The sequence below is a fragment of the Mercenaria mercenaria genome, chromosome 1, assembly GCF_021730395.1.
Source record: "Mercenaria mercenaria strain notata chromosome 1, MADL_Memer_1, whole genome shotgun sequence".
NCBI classification, from domain to species: domain Eukaryota; kingdom Metazoa; phylum Mollusca; class Bivalvia; order Venerida; family Veneridae; genus Mercenaria; species Mercenaria mercenaria.
The window spans coordinates 93,748,086-93,767,493 of record NC_069361.1 but is presented as its reverse complement, the minus strand read 5'-3'; the positions used below and the strand labels follow the sequence as shown (position 1 = coordinate 93,767,493).

Here is a 19,408-nt window from a genome sequence, read left to right as displayed (position 1 = left end):
GAAACTATGCATGTGGTCCAAATTTGAAGCCTGTACCTTCAAAAATGTGAAAGTAGGTCAATGTCAAGGTCAAAGTTTTTTTCAGTGCACAAAACTATGCATGTGGTCCAAATTTGAAGGTTGTAGCTACAGAAATGTGAAAGTAGGTCACTAGGTCAAAATCAAGGTCAACTCATGTCAAGGTTATCTTGCCCCTCAAAACCATACATGTGGCCCAAATTTGAATGTAGTAGGTTATTGGCAAGAAGTTTTTAAAAGCTTTTCCCTATATAAGTCTATATGAACCATGTGACCCCCAGGGCGGGGGCCATATTTGACCCTAGGGGGATAATTTTAACAAACCTGGTAGAGAACCACTAGATGATGCTACATTACAAATATTAAAGCCCTAGGCTTTGTGGTTTGGACAAGAAGATTCTAAAAGTTTTTCCCTATATGTCTATGTAAACCATGTGACCCCCCCACCCCCCCCAGGGCGGGGCCATATTTGACCCTAGGGGGATAATTTGAATAATCTTAGTAGAAGACCACTAGATGATGTCACATACAAAATATCAAAGCCCTAGGCCTTGTGGTTTTGGATAAGAGGTTTTTCAAAGTTTTTCCCTATATAAGTCTATATAAACCATGTGACCCCCGGGGCGGGGCCATATTAGACCCCAGGGAAATAATTTGAATCATCTTGGTAGAGGACCAATAGATGATGCTTCATACCAAATATCAAAGCCCTAGGCTCTGTGGTTTTGGACAAGAAGATTTTCAAAGTTTTTCCCTACATAAATCTATGTAAATTATAGAAATAAACAAAGGGCCATAACTTACTAAAAAATTGTTGAACCAGTCTGAATTTCAGGGGGACACAACTAGGGTACCAATACATCATTCTGACAAAGTTTGGTCAAAATCCCCCTGGTAGTTTCTGAGGAGATGCGATAACGAGAAATTGTTAACGGACGGAAGGACGGACGGACGGACGGAAGGACGACGGGCCACGGACGCAGAGTGATTTGAATAGCCCACCATCTGATGATGGTGGGCTAAAAATCTATTTTCAAGGGCAGATAATTCAAGATCAAGCCCGGGTACCTATGACTTAATAAATATGAATAGAAACTGGAAACATAAATAATTCTTGCAAATTTTTGGACAAATTCGTTGTTAAAACTTTGGTCGCTGGCAAAAACGGGTGTCAATAGTCAGGTAAAAACAAAATCAGAAGCACAGAGAGATCGAGTGTTCAATTCAAAACAAGTCAGATCATTTCAAGAGTCTTGACTTTCTGAAGTTAGCTGGCTTAGCACGGGCAATGTTTTGGCATGGCGTTTTTGTTATACTAAATCTGTTGACGGTTCCCCAGCCTTGTGGGAGCCACTTCTGCCTTGTATACAGGCAACATTGTTGGCACAGTTACAGTAATACACTGTATTATGTTTGCTTTTGTTTCTGCCTGTAGATCATAACAAGAGAGCCATGATGGCCCTATATGGCTCACCTGAGTTTAGTTGCTTGCTAGTAAAAAAGTTTCTACTAAATAAATACAGGCAAGTAATGGTTAACCATTTGAACAAATCTGATAAACTCCCATGCCGAAATGTTACGGAGCAAGTCTGTTGTAATTTTAACCAGATTATTCGAGATTTATTGAAATCTGTATGAAAAATTACACATGTGGCACCAATTTCTTTGCTAAAGCTTCAGAAACAAAAATGTAGGTAAGTAGGTCATGGTAAAGACAACTACAGAAATCTGTATGAAAAATAATACAGGTGGTCCAAATCTCTTTGCTGTAGCTTCAAGACAAGAAAGTAGGTCAGTAGGTCAGAGTTAAGAATACTAAAGGTGAGTATTGAAATCTATATCAAAAATTATACACATGCTCCAAATTTCTATACTGTAACTTCAACAAGATAAACATTCTGACCAAGTTTCATGAAGGCAGAGTCATAAATGTGGCCTCTACAAAGTAAACAAGCTGTTCCTTTGATCTGACCTTATGATCTAGTTTCTGATCCCATATGATCCAGTTTCAAACTTGGCCTAGAAATCATCAAGATAAACATTCTGACCAAGTTTCATGAAGATAGGGTCATAAATGTGGCCTCTAGCTTTTCCTTTAATTTGACCCGATGACCTAGTTTTTGACCTGACATGACCCAGTTTCGATCCAGGCCTAGGCCAAAATAGAAAATTTTGCCCCTTTGAGGGGCAGTAACTTTAGAATCCATGATGGAATCTAGCCGGTTTTCGAAAGGAATCTAGATCTTATTTTGACTTAAATTGTGTGTAAGTGTGGTTAAAACAGAATGTAAAATGTCACTTTTATCGTGTTCACAAGGTAAAAATTAACAAATTTTGGCTCTTTCAGGGGTCAATCATGGGCCATAACTCCAGAACCTATTATTGGATCTGATGGATTCATCCTAAAATCCAAGATATATCGTTGCTAAAGATATTTTGCAAGTTTGTATCAAATCAAACCATAAATGAAGTCTCTATATTGCTGGAAAAGCCAGACTAGCACAATTTGGCACTTTAAGGGGCCACAACTCTGGAACCCATAATGGGACCTGGCCTGAGTTTTCAAAAGGAACCAAGATATTATGCCAATAAAAGCTGTGTGCAAGATAGAGCTATTTATTTATTTATGTACCAACACAGTATAGGTTATATGGCACCAAACAGGACTACAGATTTTGGTTCCATATCTGAGTAGAGCTGCTTGCTTGAAAAAATTCTTAGCTAAAGCTTTAAAAACAAGAAAATTAGGGGAGTGGGTCAAGGTAAAAAATATGCAAGATTGCTTTTGAAATCTGTAAAAAAAATATTAAAAATATTTTGCTGTAGCTTAGAAAACAAGAAAGTAGGTCAGTAGGTCACATTGATTGTCACAGAAAGTTTGTTTAAAGATCAGCATGCAAAACTATACATGTCATCCAAATTTCAAAGCTGTATATTAAACAAGAGGGCCCTATATCACTCACTTGTTATCACTGCACTTAAGGACAAGAAGGTCAAAAAAATTCATAATCAAGACCAATCAAAAGAATTATGAGAAAATATAGTTGAAATTTTCTTAAAGTTATTTCAAATAAAATTATTTTCAAATCAGGCCAGTAGTTTCATACAAGAAGTTTTCTGTATAGCCATATGGGAAAATGAGCCCCTCCCCCAGGCAGCCACTTTTTCAATGAATCAAAATTATTTGAAGCAATTTGGTAGAGGGTCACCCAAGAAACATTTGTGTAAAATTATTTTGAAAACGGACCAGCAGTTTCTGACAAAAAGATTTTCAAAGTTCTATAAAGGCATATAGGGAAAAAAAAGCAAAACCCCTTGGAGGCCATGTTTTTCGCTGAATCAAAATTATTTGACGGAATATAGTAGAGGGTCACCCAAGGAACACTAGTCTTGTGTAAAATTGTTTTGAAATCAGTTTTTTATATAGCCTTCAGTTCAAAGGACAGGAACAGCAAAGGGAAGAAATTTAACCAAAAAAAAAAAAAAATTCTTAAAAGGTACAGATATGTCAAAATACACCTAAAAATTGGAGGGAACATCCATGTTGTACCACAAACAAGAGATCACAGAGTGATCTTGGCGCCCACCAATGTGCCATTTTTGAGTGTTCCAAATTTCAAGACTTACTGACTAGCTCAAGGTCAAATTTCATTTCCGTACACAACACTGTGCATGTGGTCCAAATTCGAAAGCTGTAGCTTGAGAAATGTGAAAGGAGGTCACTAGATCAATTTCAAGGACAAAGTTCTTTGTACACAAAACTATGCATGTGCATCAAGTTTGAAGGCTGTAGTTTGAGAAATTTGAAAATAGGTCACTAGGTCAACCTTAAGGTCAAAGTTTATTTCGGTACACAAAACTATGCAAGTGGTCCAAATTTGAAGGCTGTAGCTTGAGAAATGTGAAAGTAGGTCACATGGTCAAAATCAAGGTCAAATTACACTTCAGAACACAAATCTATGCATGTGGTCCAAATTTAAAGCCTGTTCCTTCAAAAATGTGAAAGTAGGTTACTAGGTCAATGTCAAGGTCAAATTGTTTCGGTACACAATCCTACGCATGTGGTCTAAATTTGAAGCCTGTAGCTACAGAAATGTGAAAGTAGGTCACTAGGTCAATCTTAAGGTCAAAGTTCATTTTGGTACACAAAACTATGCAAGTGGTCCAAATTTGAAGGCTGTAGCTTGAGAAATGTGAAAGTAGGTCACTAGGTCAAATCAAGGTCAAATTTCATTTCGGAACACAGAACTATGCATGTGGTCCAAATTTGAAGCCTGTACCTTCAAAAATGTGAAAGTAGGTCACAAGGTCAATGTAAAGGTCAAAGCTTGTTTCGGTTTACAAAACTATGCATGTGGTCCAAATTTGAAGGCTGTAGCTTGAGAAATGTGAAAATAGGTCACTAGGTCCAAATCAAGGTCAAATTTCATTTCGGAACACGAAACTATGCATGTGGTCCAAATTTGAAGCCTGTACCTTCAAAAATGTAAAAGTAGGTCACTAGGTCAATGTCAAGGTCAAAGTTTTTTTTCAGTGCACAAAACTATGCATGTGGTCCAAATTTGAAGGCTGTAGCTACAGAAATGTGAAAGTAGGTCACTAGGTCAAAATCAAGGTCAACTCATGTCAAGGTTCATCTTGCCACGCAAAACCATACATGTGGTCCAAATTTGAATGTTGTATGTTATTGACAAGAAGATTTTAAAAGCTTTTCCCTATATAAGTCTATATGAACCATGTGACCCCCAGGGCGGGGCCATACTTGACCCTAGGGGACTAATTTGAACAAAATTGGTAGAGAACCACCAGATGATGCTACATTACAAATGCCAATGCCCTAGGTTTTGTGGTTTGGACAAGAAGATTTTAAAAGTTTTTCCCTATATAAGTCTATGTAAACCATGTGACCCCCGGGGCGGAGCCATATTTGACCCTAGGGGGATAATTTGAACAATATTAGTAGAAGACCACTAGATGATGTCACACACAAAATATCAAAGCCCTAGGCCCTGTGGTTTTGAATAAGAGGTTTTTCAAAGTTTTTCCCTATATAAGTCTATATAAACCATGTGACCCCCGGGGCGGGGCCATATTAGACCCCAGGGAAAGAATTTGAATCATCTTGGTAGAGGACCACTAGATGATGCTTCATACCAAATATCAAAGCCCTAGGCTCTGTGGTTTTGGACAAAAAGATTTTCAAAGTTTTTCCCTATATAAATATATGTAAATTATAGAAATAAACAAAGGGCCATAACTCACTAAATAATTGTTGAACCAGTCTGATTTTCAGGGGGACACAACTAGGGTACCAATACATCATTCTGACAAAGTTTGGTCAAAATCCCCCCAGTAGTTTCTGAGGAGATGCGATAACGAGAAATTGTTAACGGACGGACGGACGGACGGACGGACGGACGGAATGACGGACGGACGGACCACGGACGCAGAGTGATTTGAATAGCCCACCATCATGATGATGGTGGGCTAAAAAGTTACTAAATAAGATATTTATAGTAACATAAAAGGGAAGTAATTAAAAACTAGAGCTATCACTAAAGGTGATGAATGTACCCCCCGCATGCACTGACACAGTACATTGCAATTTGACGCACACAAGATTGCATAATTATGTGGACTGTATGTATATAGACTGTATGTATACAGTATAGTAACAAAAAACAAAGTCCCATAACTATGCAGAATATTTATCTAAAAGAATGTAACATGCACCATGCACAACTAGGGTTGGTACTGATCACTTGTGTGAAGTTTCATTAAATTGTGTGTAAGGGTTTGGTAGATTAGGCACGCACAAGATTGCATATGCAGACTGTATGTACATAGTATGTTAACAAGAAACAAAGTCCCATAACTCTGCAATTTTTGTCGCTGAAAGAACCTAACATGCCCCATGCACAACTACTGTTGTTACTGATCACTTGTGTGAAGTTTCATTAAATTGTGTCAAGGGGATGAGGAGAGATGGTGCGCCAAGATTGTGTCTATGTATATAGTATAGTAACAAAAAAACAAAGTCCCATAACTCTGCAAATTTTTTTTCTAAAAGAACCTAACATGCCCCATGCACAACTACTGTTGGTACTGATCACTTGTGTGAAGTTTCATTAAATTGTGTCAAGGGGATGAGGAGAGATGGTGCGCACAAGATTGTGTCTATGTATATAGTATAGTAACAAAAAAAACAAAGTCCAATTACTCTGCAGATTTTTTTTCTGAAAGAACCTAACATGCCCCATGCACAACTACTGTTGGTACTGATCACTTGTTGTGAAGTTTCATTAAATTCTGTCAAGGGGATAAGGAGAGATGGTGCGCACAAGATTGCGTCTACGGACAGACGGCCAGATGGACAGACAGACAGACAACCTGAAACCAGTATACCCCCCCCCCTTACAACTTTGTTGTCGGGGGGTACAAAAAAAATTGTAAGTGAACAAAAGAAGGATCTGCCATATAAAAACAAGAGCACTGCAATGCAACGCAAATGCAGAGCAATATACACACAAAACAAGTCATATGACTTTTGACCCCTAAGTGTGACCTTGACCTTGAAGTGAGCCATCTGAAACATGCTCTCTGCACGTCGTTTCGATGAGGTGAACATCTGTGTCAGGTTTCTTTGAAATCCTTCAAGGGGTTCAAGAGTTACAGAGCGGAAGGGAAATTGCTAACCAACAGACAGACAGACTGACACCGAGGCGATAACATAATACATCCCTTCAGGCGTATAAAAAGGAATCGAGATCTTATGGTGATACAAGTTGTGTGCAAGTTTGGTTAAATTCAAATCATAAATGAAGCTGCTATTGTGCAGAAAAGGTCAAAATAGCTAATTCTGGCCCTATCAAGGGCCATAACTCTGGAACCAATAATGGAATCTGGCCAGTTCAAGAAAGGAACCAAGATCTTGTGGTGATACAAGTTGTGTGCAAGTTTGGTTAAAATCAAATCATAAACGAAGCTGCTATTGTGCAGACAAGGTCAAAATAGCTAATTTTGGCCCTTTCAGGGTCCATAACTTTAGAACCCATTATGGGATCTGGCCGGTTCAAGAAAGGAACCGAGATCTTATGGTGACACAAGTTTTGTGCAAGTTTGATTAAATTCAAATCATAAATGAAGCTGCTATTGTGCAGAAAAGGTCAAAATAGCTAATTCTGGCCCTTTCTGGGGCTATCACTCTGGAACCCATAATGGAATCTGGCCAGTTCAAGAAAGGAACCGAGATCTTATGGTGATACAAATTGTGTGCAAGTTTGGTTAAAATAAAATCATAAATGAAGCTGCTATTGTGCAGACAAGGTCAAAATAGCTAATTCTGGCCCTTTCAGGGGCCATAACTCTGGAACCCATAATGGAATCTGGCCAGTTCAAGAAAGGAACCAAGATCTTGTGGTGATACAAGTTTTGTGCAAGTTCGGTAAAAATCAAATCATAAATAAAGCTGCTATTGTGCAGACAAGGTCAAAATAGCTAATTTTAGCCCTTTCAGGGGCCATAACTCTGGAACCCATAATGGGATCTGGCCAGTTCAAGAAAGAAATCAAGATCTTGTGGTGATACAAGTTGTGTGCAAGTTTGGTTAAAATAAAATCATAAATGAAACCACTATCATGCAGACAAGCAATTGTTGACGCACACACAATAGCAAATTCTGGCCCTTTAAGATGCAATAACTCTAGAACCAATGATGGGATCTGGCCAGTTTTCGAAAGGAACCGAGATATCATGCCAATACAAGTTTTGTACAAGTTTGATCAAAACTGTTTGCAAAATGTGGTCTCTATCATGTTCACAAGAAATTGTGGATGGACGATGGACGGACAAGTTGAGACGGACGATGGGCGATCTCAAAAGCTAGACCTGTCACTACGTGACAGGTGAGCTAAAAACAAGAAAGTAGGTCAGTAGGTCATATTCAAGGTCGCTGAAAATCAGTTTTAAAATCTGTGTGCAAAACGGTACATGTCATCCAAATTTCAAGGTTGTATCTTAGAAAACAAGAAAGTAGGTCAGTAGGTCACATTCATGGTCACTGAAAGTCAGTTTAAAGACCGGTGTGCCAAAACTGTACATGTCATCCGAATTTCAAGGCTGTATCCTAAAAACAAGAAAGTTGGTCAATAGGTCAAGGTTATAGTCAAGTGACCCCTAATTACTTTGGGTCATAAGGTAATTATAATTAAACAGTCTAGGAAATATGATCAGATAATTTTTGAAGTAGTTTTTCCCATATAACTCATATACAAGAGGGCCAAGATGGCCCTAGGTCGCTCACCTGTGTAACATACCATAATTGTGGAAACATGTTTTACCATGTGATTTCATCAAGACAAATATTCTGACCAATTTTCATTAAGATTGGACCAAAAAAAACCTGGCCTCTTGAGTGTAAACAAGCGTTTCCTTCAATTTGACCTAGTTACCTACTTTTTCCCCCAAATCACCAATGAACTTGTCCAAAATTTCATGAAAACAAACATCCTGACAAAGGTTTGGGAAGATTGAAGAAAAAAAGTGGCCTCTAGAGTGTTTAAAAGCTTTTCCTATGATTTGACCTAGTGACCTAGTTTTTGACCCCACATGACCCATATTTGAAAATTTGCCAAGAATTCATGAGAACAAACGTTCTGACCAAATTTTATGAAGATAGAATAAAAAATGTGCACCCTAGGATGTAAACAAGCTTATTCTTTGATTTAACCTGGTGACCTAATTTTTGACCACACATGACCCCGATAAAAATTCCTACGATATTTCATGCAGACAAACATTCTGACCAAGTTCCATGCACATCAAATGAACAAGAGTATTAGCAAGCTTTTCCTTTGATTTGACGGGGTGACCTTGTTTTGACCCCATATGACCCATTTTCAAACTTGGCCTAAGAATCATCAAGATAAACATTCTGACCAAGTTTCATGAAGATAGGATCATAAATATGGCCTGAAGAATGTTAACAAGCTTTTCCTTTGATTTGACCTAATGACCTACTTTTTGATCCCATATGACCCAGTTTCAAACCTGGCCTAGATATCATCAAGATAAACATTCTGACCAAGTTTCAAGAAGATAGGATCATAAATGTGGCCTCCAGGTTGTTAACAAGCTTTTCCTTTGATTTGACCTGATGACCTAGTTTTTGACCCTAAATGACCCAGTTTGGAGCCAGGCCTAGAGATCATCATGATAATCATTCTGTGCAAGTTTGTGTAAAATCAAAGCATAAATGAAACCTCTATATGGCTGAAAGGGACAAAATAGAAAATTTTGCCGCATTCAGGGGCAGTAACTCTAGAACCCATAATGGAAACTAGCCAGTTTTCATAAGGAACTGAGATCTTATTGTGACTTAAGTTGTGTGTAAGTATGATTAAAATCAAACATAAATGTCACTTCTATCGTGTTCACAAGGTAACAAGAGCTGTCACAGGAGACAGCGCGCTCGACTATTTCGATGCTGGATAGTGAAACTTGGCACATCTGAGGAAACTGGAGCTGTCACTGGAGAGTTTAATGACTCCAATGGTGGATGAAGATATTGTACAATAGCTTGAGTCTGTGTCAAAAATATCAAGTAATAAGAGAGGTAAATATAAGTGTATCAAAACACTACATAACTATAATTCTAAGCAAAAAGGGGCATAATTCATGAAATATTGCTGCAGGAGTTATGCACCTTGTGTCATATGATGAGGGTGATGATGTGGAACAACTACTTCAAGTCTGAATCAAATGCATTTCGTAATAACTGAGATATAGTGAAAATGCATAAAAATCAACCTTTAATGCTTAGTAAAAGGGGGCATAATTCATGAAACATTGGTGCAAGAGTTATGCACCTTGTGTCATATGATGTGGGTGATGATGTTGAACAACTACTTCAAGTATGAATCAAATCCATTTAGTAATAACAGAGATAGAGTAAAAGTGCATCAAAACTTTAACCTGAAATTCAAAGAAAAAAGGGGGAATAATTCATGAAAAATTTGTACCAGAGTTATCCACCTTGTGTCATATGATGTGAGTGATGATGTTGAACAATTATTTTAAGTTTGAATCAAATTTATTCAGTAAAAACAAAGATAGAGTGAAAGTGCATCAAAACTTTAACCTGAAATTCTAAGTAAAAAGGGGGAATAATTCATGAAAAATTTGAGCCAGAGTTATGCACCTTGTGTCATATGATGTGGGTGATGATGTTGAACAATTATTTTAAGTTTGAATCAAATCCATTCAGTAATAACAGAGATAGAGTGAAAGTGCATCAAAACTTTAACCTGAAAATCTAAGTGAAAAGGGGGATAAATCATGAAATATTGGTGCAAGAGTTATGGCCCTTATGTCAGATGATGTGGGTGATTATGAGGAATAACTATTTCAAGTTTGAATCAAATCCATCAAGTAATTACAGAGATATGATGAAAAAAAGAGCAAGTGTTAAAAAACATTAACCAAGGTGGGGATGCGTAAAGACGCCGACGCCAGGTCGAGTAGGATAGCTCTCCTTATACTTCGTATAGTCGAGCTAAAAATTACCAAATTTTGGCTCTTTCAGGGGTCAATCAGGGGCGGTAACTCCAGAACCTATGATTGGATCTGACAGATTCATCATGGAATCCAAGATTTATTGTTGTTGAAGATATTTTGCAAGTTTGTATCAAATCAAATTGTAAATGAAGTCTCTATATGACTGCAAAAGGCAAAATAGCAAATTTTAGCCCTTTAAGGGGCCATAACTCTGGAACCCAAGATGGGATCTGGCCAGTTTTCGAAAGGAACCGAGATATTATGCCAATACAAGTTTTGTGCAAGTTTGATTATAGCTGATTGCAAACTGTTGTCTCTATCGTGTTCACAAGCCAAAAATAGACAATTTTGGCCCTTTAAGGGGCCATAACTCTGTATCCCATGAAGAGTCTGGCCAGTTTTCAAAAGGAACCAAGATATTATACCAATACAAGTTGTGTGCAAGTTTGATTAAATTTCATTACATAAGAGGGCCATGATGGCCCTATATCGCTCACCTGTTATCATTGCACTTGAGGACAAGAAGGTCCTAAGAAAAAATATCTAAATCCAAAGGACAGGAACAACGAAGGGAAGAAATTTAACCAAAAAGAAAAAAAAAATTCTTACAAGGTATAGATATGTCAAAATACACCTAAATATTGGAGGTACCATCCAAGTTGTACCACAGAAAAGTTGTCTCGGTTTTTCCCTACGGCCAATAATAAAAAAGTTACTAAAAATAAGCTATTTATAGTAATGTAAAAGGGAAGTAATTAAAAAAAAAATATTGTAAGTGAACAAAAGAAGGATTCAGATCAGTATCTTCATAAGTTAGGGAGATATACCCATTTTAATTTGAAATAAAGGGAGGTAATCTGACATAAAATCAGTGTATAGTTATCTACCCTGATTGTCTCAGTCCAACTAATAACAATAATGAAATTTCAAATAAGTCCTAAAAGTACTTACTGATATAAATCCATTTTGATTACAATCAGGGGAGGTAATCAGATATAAAATAACTCTGGAACCTACGACTGGATCTGATTTGTCATGGAATCCAAGATTTATTGTTGTAGAAGATATTTTGGAAGTTTGTATCAAATAAAACCATAAATGAAGTCTCTATATGGCTGCAAAAGCTAAAATAGCCAATTTTGGACCTTTAAGGGGCCATAACTCTGAAACCCATGAAGGAATCTGGCCAGTTCAAGAAAGGAAGCAAGATCTTGTGGTGATACAAGTTGTGTGCAAGTTTGGTTAAAATCAAATCATAAATGAAGCTGCTATTGTGCAGACAAGGTCAAAATAGCTAATTTTGGCGTTTCAGGGGCCATAACTGTGGACCCCACTATGGGATCTGGCCGGTCCAAGAAAAGAACCGAGATCTTATGGTGACACAAGTTTTGTGCAAGTTTGATTAAATTCAAATCATAAATGAAGCTGCTATTGTGCAGACAAGGTCAAAATAGCTAATTTTGGCCCTTTCAGGGGCCATAACTCTAGAACCCATATTGGGATCTGGCCAGTTCAAGAAAGGAACCGTGATCTTATGGTGATACAAGTTGTGTGCAAGTTTGGTTAAAATAAAATCATAAATGAAACCACTATCGTGCAGACAAGAAATTGTTGACGCAGGCACGCACAGACGACGGACAAAGGGTGATCACAAAAGCTCACCTTGTCACTATGTGACAGGTGAGCTAAAAATGTGGTCTCTATCGTGTTCACAAGCCAAAAATAGCAAATTTTGGCCCTTTAAGGGGCCATAACTCTGCAACCCATGAAGGGATCTGGCCAGTTTTTGAAAGGAACCGAGACATTATGCCAATACAAGTTATGTGCAAGTTTTATAAAAGCTGATTGCAAAATGTGGTCTCTATCATGTTCACAAGCCAAAAATGGTAAATTTTGGCCCTTTAAAGGGACATAACTTCATGGGATCTGGCCAGTTTTAGAAAGGAACCGAGATATTATGCCCATACAAGTTGCGTGCAAGTGTGATAAAAATCAAATATAAAATGTGGTCTCTATCGTGTTCACAAGGAAACTGACGAAGGATGATCACAAAAGCTCACCCTGTCACGTAGAAAAGCGATGTGACCCTCGGGGCGGGGCCTCTTTTCACCCCAAGGGCATAATTTGAACAATCTTGTTAGAGATCCACTAGGCAATGCTACATACTGAATATCAAAAGCCAAGGCCTTGAACTTTTAGTCAAGAAGATTTTTAAAAGTGTTTTCCTATGTAAGTCTATGTAAAACTTGGAACCCCCAGGGCAGGGCCCCTTTTTACCGCAGAGGCATAATTTGACCAATCTTGGTAAAGGACCACTAGGCAATGCAACACACTAACAAGACGGCCATGATGGCCCTATATCGCTCACCTGAGTACCATTGCTTTAACCAAAAACAAAACGAAAAAATTCTTACAAGGTACAGATATGTCAAAATACACCTAAAAATTGGAGGTACCATCCATATTGTACCACAGAAAAGTGGTCTCAGTTTTTCCCTACGGCCAATAATAAAAAAGTTACTAAATAAGCTATTTATAGTAACATAAAAGGGAAGTAATAAAAAAAAATATTGTAAGCAAACAAAAGAAGGATTTGCCAAATAAAAACAAGAGCACTGCAATGCAACGCAAATGCAGAGCAATATTCACATAAAACAAAGTCATATGACCTTTGACCCCTAAGTGTGACCTTGACATTGAATTTAGCCATCCGAAACATGCGCTCTGCACATCCTTTCAATGAGTGAACATTTGTGTCAGGTTTCTCTGAAATCCATCAAGGGGTTCAAGATTTACAGAGCGGAAGGGAAATTGCTAACCAACTTACAGACAGACAGACAGACGGACACCGAGGCGATAACATAATACGTCCCTGGGGGCGTATAAAAAAGAATCGAGATCTTATGTTGATACAAGTTGTGTGCAAGTTTGGTTAAAATCAAATCATAAAGGAAGCTGCTATTGTGCACACAAGGTCAAAATAGCCAATTTTGGCCCTTTCAGGGGCCATAACTCTGGAACCTATTAAGGGATCTGGCCGGTTCAAAAAAGGAACCAAGATCTTTTGGTGACACAAGTTTTGTGCAAGTTTGATTAAATTCAAATCATAAATGAAGCTGCTATTGTGCAGACAAGGTCAAAATAGCTAATTCCAGCCCTATCAGGGGCCATAACTCTGGAACCCATTAAGGGATCTGGCTGGTTCAAGAAAGGAACCAAGATCTTATGGTGACACAAGTTTTGTGCAAGTTTGGTTAAAATCAAATCATAAATAAAGCTGCTATTGTGCAGACAAGGTCAAAATAGCTAATTTTGACCCCTTCAGGGGCCATAACTCTGGAACCCATAAAGGAATCTTGCCAGTTCCAGAAAGGAACCAAGATCTTATGGTGATACAAGTTGTGTGCAAGTTTGGTAAAAATCAAATCATAAATAAAGCTGCTATTGTGCAGACAAGGTCAAAATAGCTAATTTTGGGCCTTTCAGGGGCCATAACTCTGGAACCTATAATGGAATCTGGCCAGTTCCAGAAAGGAACCAAGATTTTATGGTGATACAAGATGTGTGCAAGTTTGGTAAAAATCAAATCATAAATAAAGCTGCTATTGTGCAGACAAGGTCAAAATAGCTAATTTTGGCCTTTTCAGGGGCCATCACTCTGGAACCCATAATGGGATCTGGCCAGTTCAAGAAAGGAACTGAGATCTTTTGGTGATACAAGTTGTGTGCAAGTTTGGTTAAAATAAAATCATAAATGAAACCACTATCGTGCAGACAAGAAATTGTTGACGGACGCACAGACAGACGAAGGGTGATCCTTTGATTTGATAGGGTGACATAGTTTTTAACTCCACATGACCCGGATTCAAATCTGACCTAGAAAACATCAAGACAATCATTCTGACCAAGTTTCATAAATATTGGGTCACAACTGTGGCCTCTAGAGTGTTCACAAGCTTTTCCTTTGATCTGGCCTACTGACCTAGTTTTTGACCCCACACAACCCAGTTTTGAACTTGACCTAGAGATCATCAAGACAAACATTCTGACCAAGTTTCATAAAGATTGAGTCAAAATTGTGGCCTCTAAAGTGTTCACAAGCATTTCCTTTGATTTGACCGGATGACCTAGTTTTTGACCCCACATGACCCAGATTCAAACTTAACCTAGAAATCATCAAGACAATCATTCTGACCAAGTTTCATAAATATTGGGTCACAACTGTGGCCTCTAGAGTGTTCACAAGCTTTTCCTTTGATCTGGCCTACTAACCTAGTTTTTGACCCCACATGAACCAGTTTCGAACTTGACCTAGAGATCATCAACACTAACATTCTGAGCAAGTTTCATAAAGATTGGGTTATAAATGTGGCCTCTAGAATGTTCACAAGGCAAATGTTGACGCACGCCGGACAATGACCAGTCACAATAGCTCACCTTGAGCACTTTGTGCTCTGGTGCGCTTAAAAAGCCTAGGCCTTGCAGTTTCAGACAAGAAGATTTTTTAAAATTTTCCCTATATAAGTCTATGTAAAACTTGGGACCCCCGGGGCAGGGCATCTTTTCACCCCAGGGGCATAATTTGAACAATCTTGGTAGATAACCACAAGGCAATGCTATATACCAAACATCAAAGGCCTAGGTCTTGTGGTTTCAGACAAGAAATTTTTAAATTTTTTTTTCCTATTTAAGTCTATGTAAAATTTGAGACCCCCGGGGCAGGGCCTCTTTTCACCCAGGGACATAATTTGAACACTTCTGGTAGGGAACCAAAAGGCAATGCTACATAACAAATATCAAAGGCCTAGGTCTTGTGGTTTCAGACAAGAAGATTTTTTAAGTTTTTTCCTATATAAGTCTATGTAAAACTTAAGGATCCCCAGGATGGGGCCTCTTTTCACCCCAGGGGCATAATTTGAACAATCTTTATAGAGGACCATTAGATGATGTCACATGCCAAATATTGAGGCTCTATGCCTTGTGGTTTTGGACAAGAAGTATTCAAAGTTTTCCCTATATAAGTCTATGTAAACCATGTGACCCCCCAGGACGGGGCCATATTTAACCCTAGGGTAATAATTTGAACAACCTTGGTAGATTTATTTATTTTATTTGGGTTTTACGGCGCACCAACACAGTATAGGTTATATGGCACCAAACAGGACTACAAATTTTGATTTCACATCTCATTTACATCGAAATACATAAAGGGTCATGATAACCCTGGATCGCTCACCTGAGTAATATGAGCTTCATGTTTCAAATGTCAAACTGATAATAAAATATAACGAAAGTCAGTAGGTCACATTCATGGTCAATGAAATTCAGTTTTACGATTGGTGTGCAAAACTGTGTATGTCATCAAAATTTCAATGCTGTATCTTAAAAAACAAGAAAATAGGTCAGTAGGTCAAGGTCACAGTCAAGTGACATCATATTACTTTGGGTCATCAGGTAATTATAATTGAACAGTCTTGAAAATAGGATCAAATGATTTTTAAGTATTTTTTCCTATATAACTCACATAATAACTAAGTGACCCCAGGGCGGGTCCTATTTTAACCCAAGGGGCGTAATTTGAATAATTTTAGTAGAGGACTACAAGACAATGCATCATACCAAATATCAAAAGCCTAGGTCGTATGGTTTCAGACAAGAAGATTTTTAAATTTTTTTCCTAAATAAGTCTATATAAAACTTGGGGCCCCAGGGCAGGGCCTCTTTTCACCCCAGGGGTACAATTTGAACATTTTTGGTTGAGGACCATAAAACAATGCTACAAACCAAATATCAAAGGTCTAAGTGTTGTGGTTTCAGACAAGAAGATTTTTAAACTTTTTTTCCTATATAAGTCTATGTAAAACTTGGGACCCCCGGGGCGGGGCCATATTTGACCCTAGGGGGATAAGTTGAACAGTCTTGGTAGAGGACCACTAGATGATACTACATACCAAATATCAAAGCCCTAGGCGGTGTGGTTTTGTACAAGAAGTTTTTCAAAGTTTTCCCTATGTAAGTCTATATAAACCATGTGACCCCTGGGGCGGGGCCATATTTGACCCTAGGGGGATAATTTGAACAATTTTGGTAGAGGACTACTAGATGATGCTACACACCAGATATCAAAGCCCTAGGCCCTGTGGTTTTGGACAAGAAGATTTTTAAAGTTTTTCCTTTCGGTTGCCATGGCAACCAGAGTTCTGCATGGAATTCAATTCTTTGAACAATTTTGAAAGGGGGCCACCTAAGGACCATTCCTAAGAAGTTTGGTGTAATTCAGTCCAGTGGTTTTCAAGAAGAAGATTTTTTTTTAGAAAATGTTGACGGACGGACGACACACGACACACGACGGACACCGAGTGGTCACAAAAGCTCACCATGAGCCTTTGGCTCAGGTGAGCTAAAAACATGAGGTATGGAATCAAAATTTGTATACCTGCTGGGATCACAGAGTTACAGCAAAACCAAGTGTTAAGACCCTATTAGTTGCCTCTTACGACCATGCAAGGGTAAGGCAGTGGTCCCAATTCTTTTCATACATAGATCGTCCCAGAACCACATGGGGCACCTTGGTAGAGGACCACTTGATGATGCTACATACCAAATATAAAAGCCCTATGGCCTGTGGTTTTGGACAAGAAGATTTTTTAAGTTTTTTCTTTCGGTTGCCATGTATGGCATGTCAAACGTTGCTAAATTATATATGTATGTTATTATTATTGTATGTTTGTTATTGTTATTCAATGTATTCATTCATATTCTAAAATTTGCTATTGTTATTGTATATGCCGTTATTCTTATGGTATGTTCGATATTCTTATGGTAAAAGTCATTATTGTTATTCTATGTTTCGTTATTGCTATTGTACCTTTGATATTGCTATTCAATGTCGTGTCATTCATATTCTAAGTCTTACCATTGTTATTGTATATGTAGTTATTCTTATTGTATGTTCGATATTCATATGGTAAAAATCATTATTGTTATTCTATATTTCATTCTTCTTATTGTATCTTTGATATTGTTATTCAATGTCGTGTCATTCATAGTCTATGTGTTACCATTGTTATTCTATATGTCGTTATTCTTATTGTATGTTCGATATTCTTATTGTAAAAGACATTATTGTTGTCGTATATTCATTATTGTTTTTGTAAGCTTGATATTCTTATTGTATGTGCGATTTCCCATGATATAAATAGCACAGCGTCGTTATACATATACAATCTCATAACATAGAATAAGAATGACACGTTTTGTAAATAGAATCGTCAGATATTGAACAACAATGATGACTTTTACCATAAGAATATCAAACATACAATAAGAATAACGACATATACAATAACAATGGTAATACTTAGAATATGAATGACACGACCTTGAATAACAATATCAAAGATACAATAAGAATAACGAAATATAGAATAACAATAATGACTTTTACCATAAGAATATCGAACATACAATAAGAATAACGACATATAGAATAACAACCATGGTAAGACTTAGAATATGAATGACACAACATTGAATAACAATATCAAAGATACAATAAGAATAACGACATCTAGAATAACAATAATGACTTTTAGAATATGAATGACAAGACATTGAATAACAATAACAAACATACAATAATAATAACATACATATATAATTTAGCAACGTTTGACATGCCATAGCCATGGCAACCAGTGTTCTATATATACAGGAATTCAATTATTTGAATAATTTTTAAACAAGAACAAGAACATCCCTGTGAAATTTCATCAAAATTGGCCTAATGGTTTAGGAGGAGATGTTGTTTAAAGGAAAGTGTGGACGGATGGACGCCGGACGGTGAGCGATCACAATAGCTCACCCTGACCCTTTGGCTCAGGTGAGCTAAAATTCCATTGCAAAATGTGGTCTCTATCGTGTCCACAAGACAAACAAGAGGACCATGATGGTCCTGAATCGCTCACCTCTTCCCACATGATCCAGTTTTGAGTATGACGTCATTTTTTCTATTATTTGACATAGTGACCTAGTTTTTGAGCTCATGTGACCCAGTTTTAAACTTGACCTAGATATTATTAAGATAAAATTCTGACCAATTTTCATGAAGATCCATTGAAAAAATAGGGTCTCTAGAGAGGTCACAAGGTTTTTCTATTATTTTGACCTATTGCCCTAGTTTTTTAAGGCACGTGACCCAGTTTCAAACTTGACCTAGATATCATCAAGGTGAACATTGACCAATTTTCATGAAGATCCATTCAAGGGTATGACCTCTAGAGAGGTCAAAAGGGTTTTTTTCTATTTCAAGACCTACTGACCTAGTTTTTGATCGCAGTTGACCCAGTTTCAAACTTGACCTAGATATCATCAAGAAAACATTCAGACCAACTTTCATACAGATCCATGAAAAATATGGCCTCAAAGAGAGGTCACAACGTTTTTTCATTATTTGACCTACTGACCTACTTTTTGAAGGCACGTGACCAATTTTCGAACTTGACCTAGATATCATCAAGGTGAACATTCTGACCAATTTTTTATGGAGATCCATTCACAAGTATGGCCTCTAGAGAGGTCACAAGGTTTTTCTATTTTTAGACCTACTGACCTAGTTTTTGACCGCACATGACCCTGTTTCGAACTTGCCCTAGATATCATCAAGATGAACATTCAGACCAACTTTCATGAAGATCCCATGAAAAATATGGCCTTTAGAGAGGTCACAAGGTTTTTCTATTATTTGACCTACTGACCTAGTTTTTGATGGCACGTGACCCACTTTCAAACTTGACCTAGATATCATCAAGATGAACATTCAGCCCAACTTTCATAC

General features: G+C 37.6%; 1 protein-coding gene across 1 annotated transcript in view; it reads right to left on the bottom strand.

Moving 5' to 3' along the window:
- LOC123530115 (uncharacterized) overlaps positions 1-19,408 on the bottom strand; it is a 379,601-nt gene that overhangs the window by 9,840 nt on the left and 350,353 nt on the right. The window lies entirely within an intron of this gene.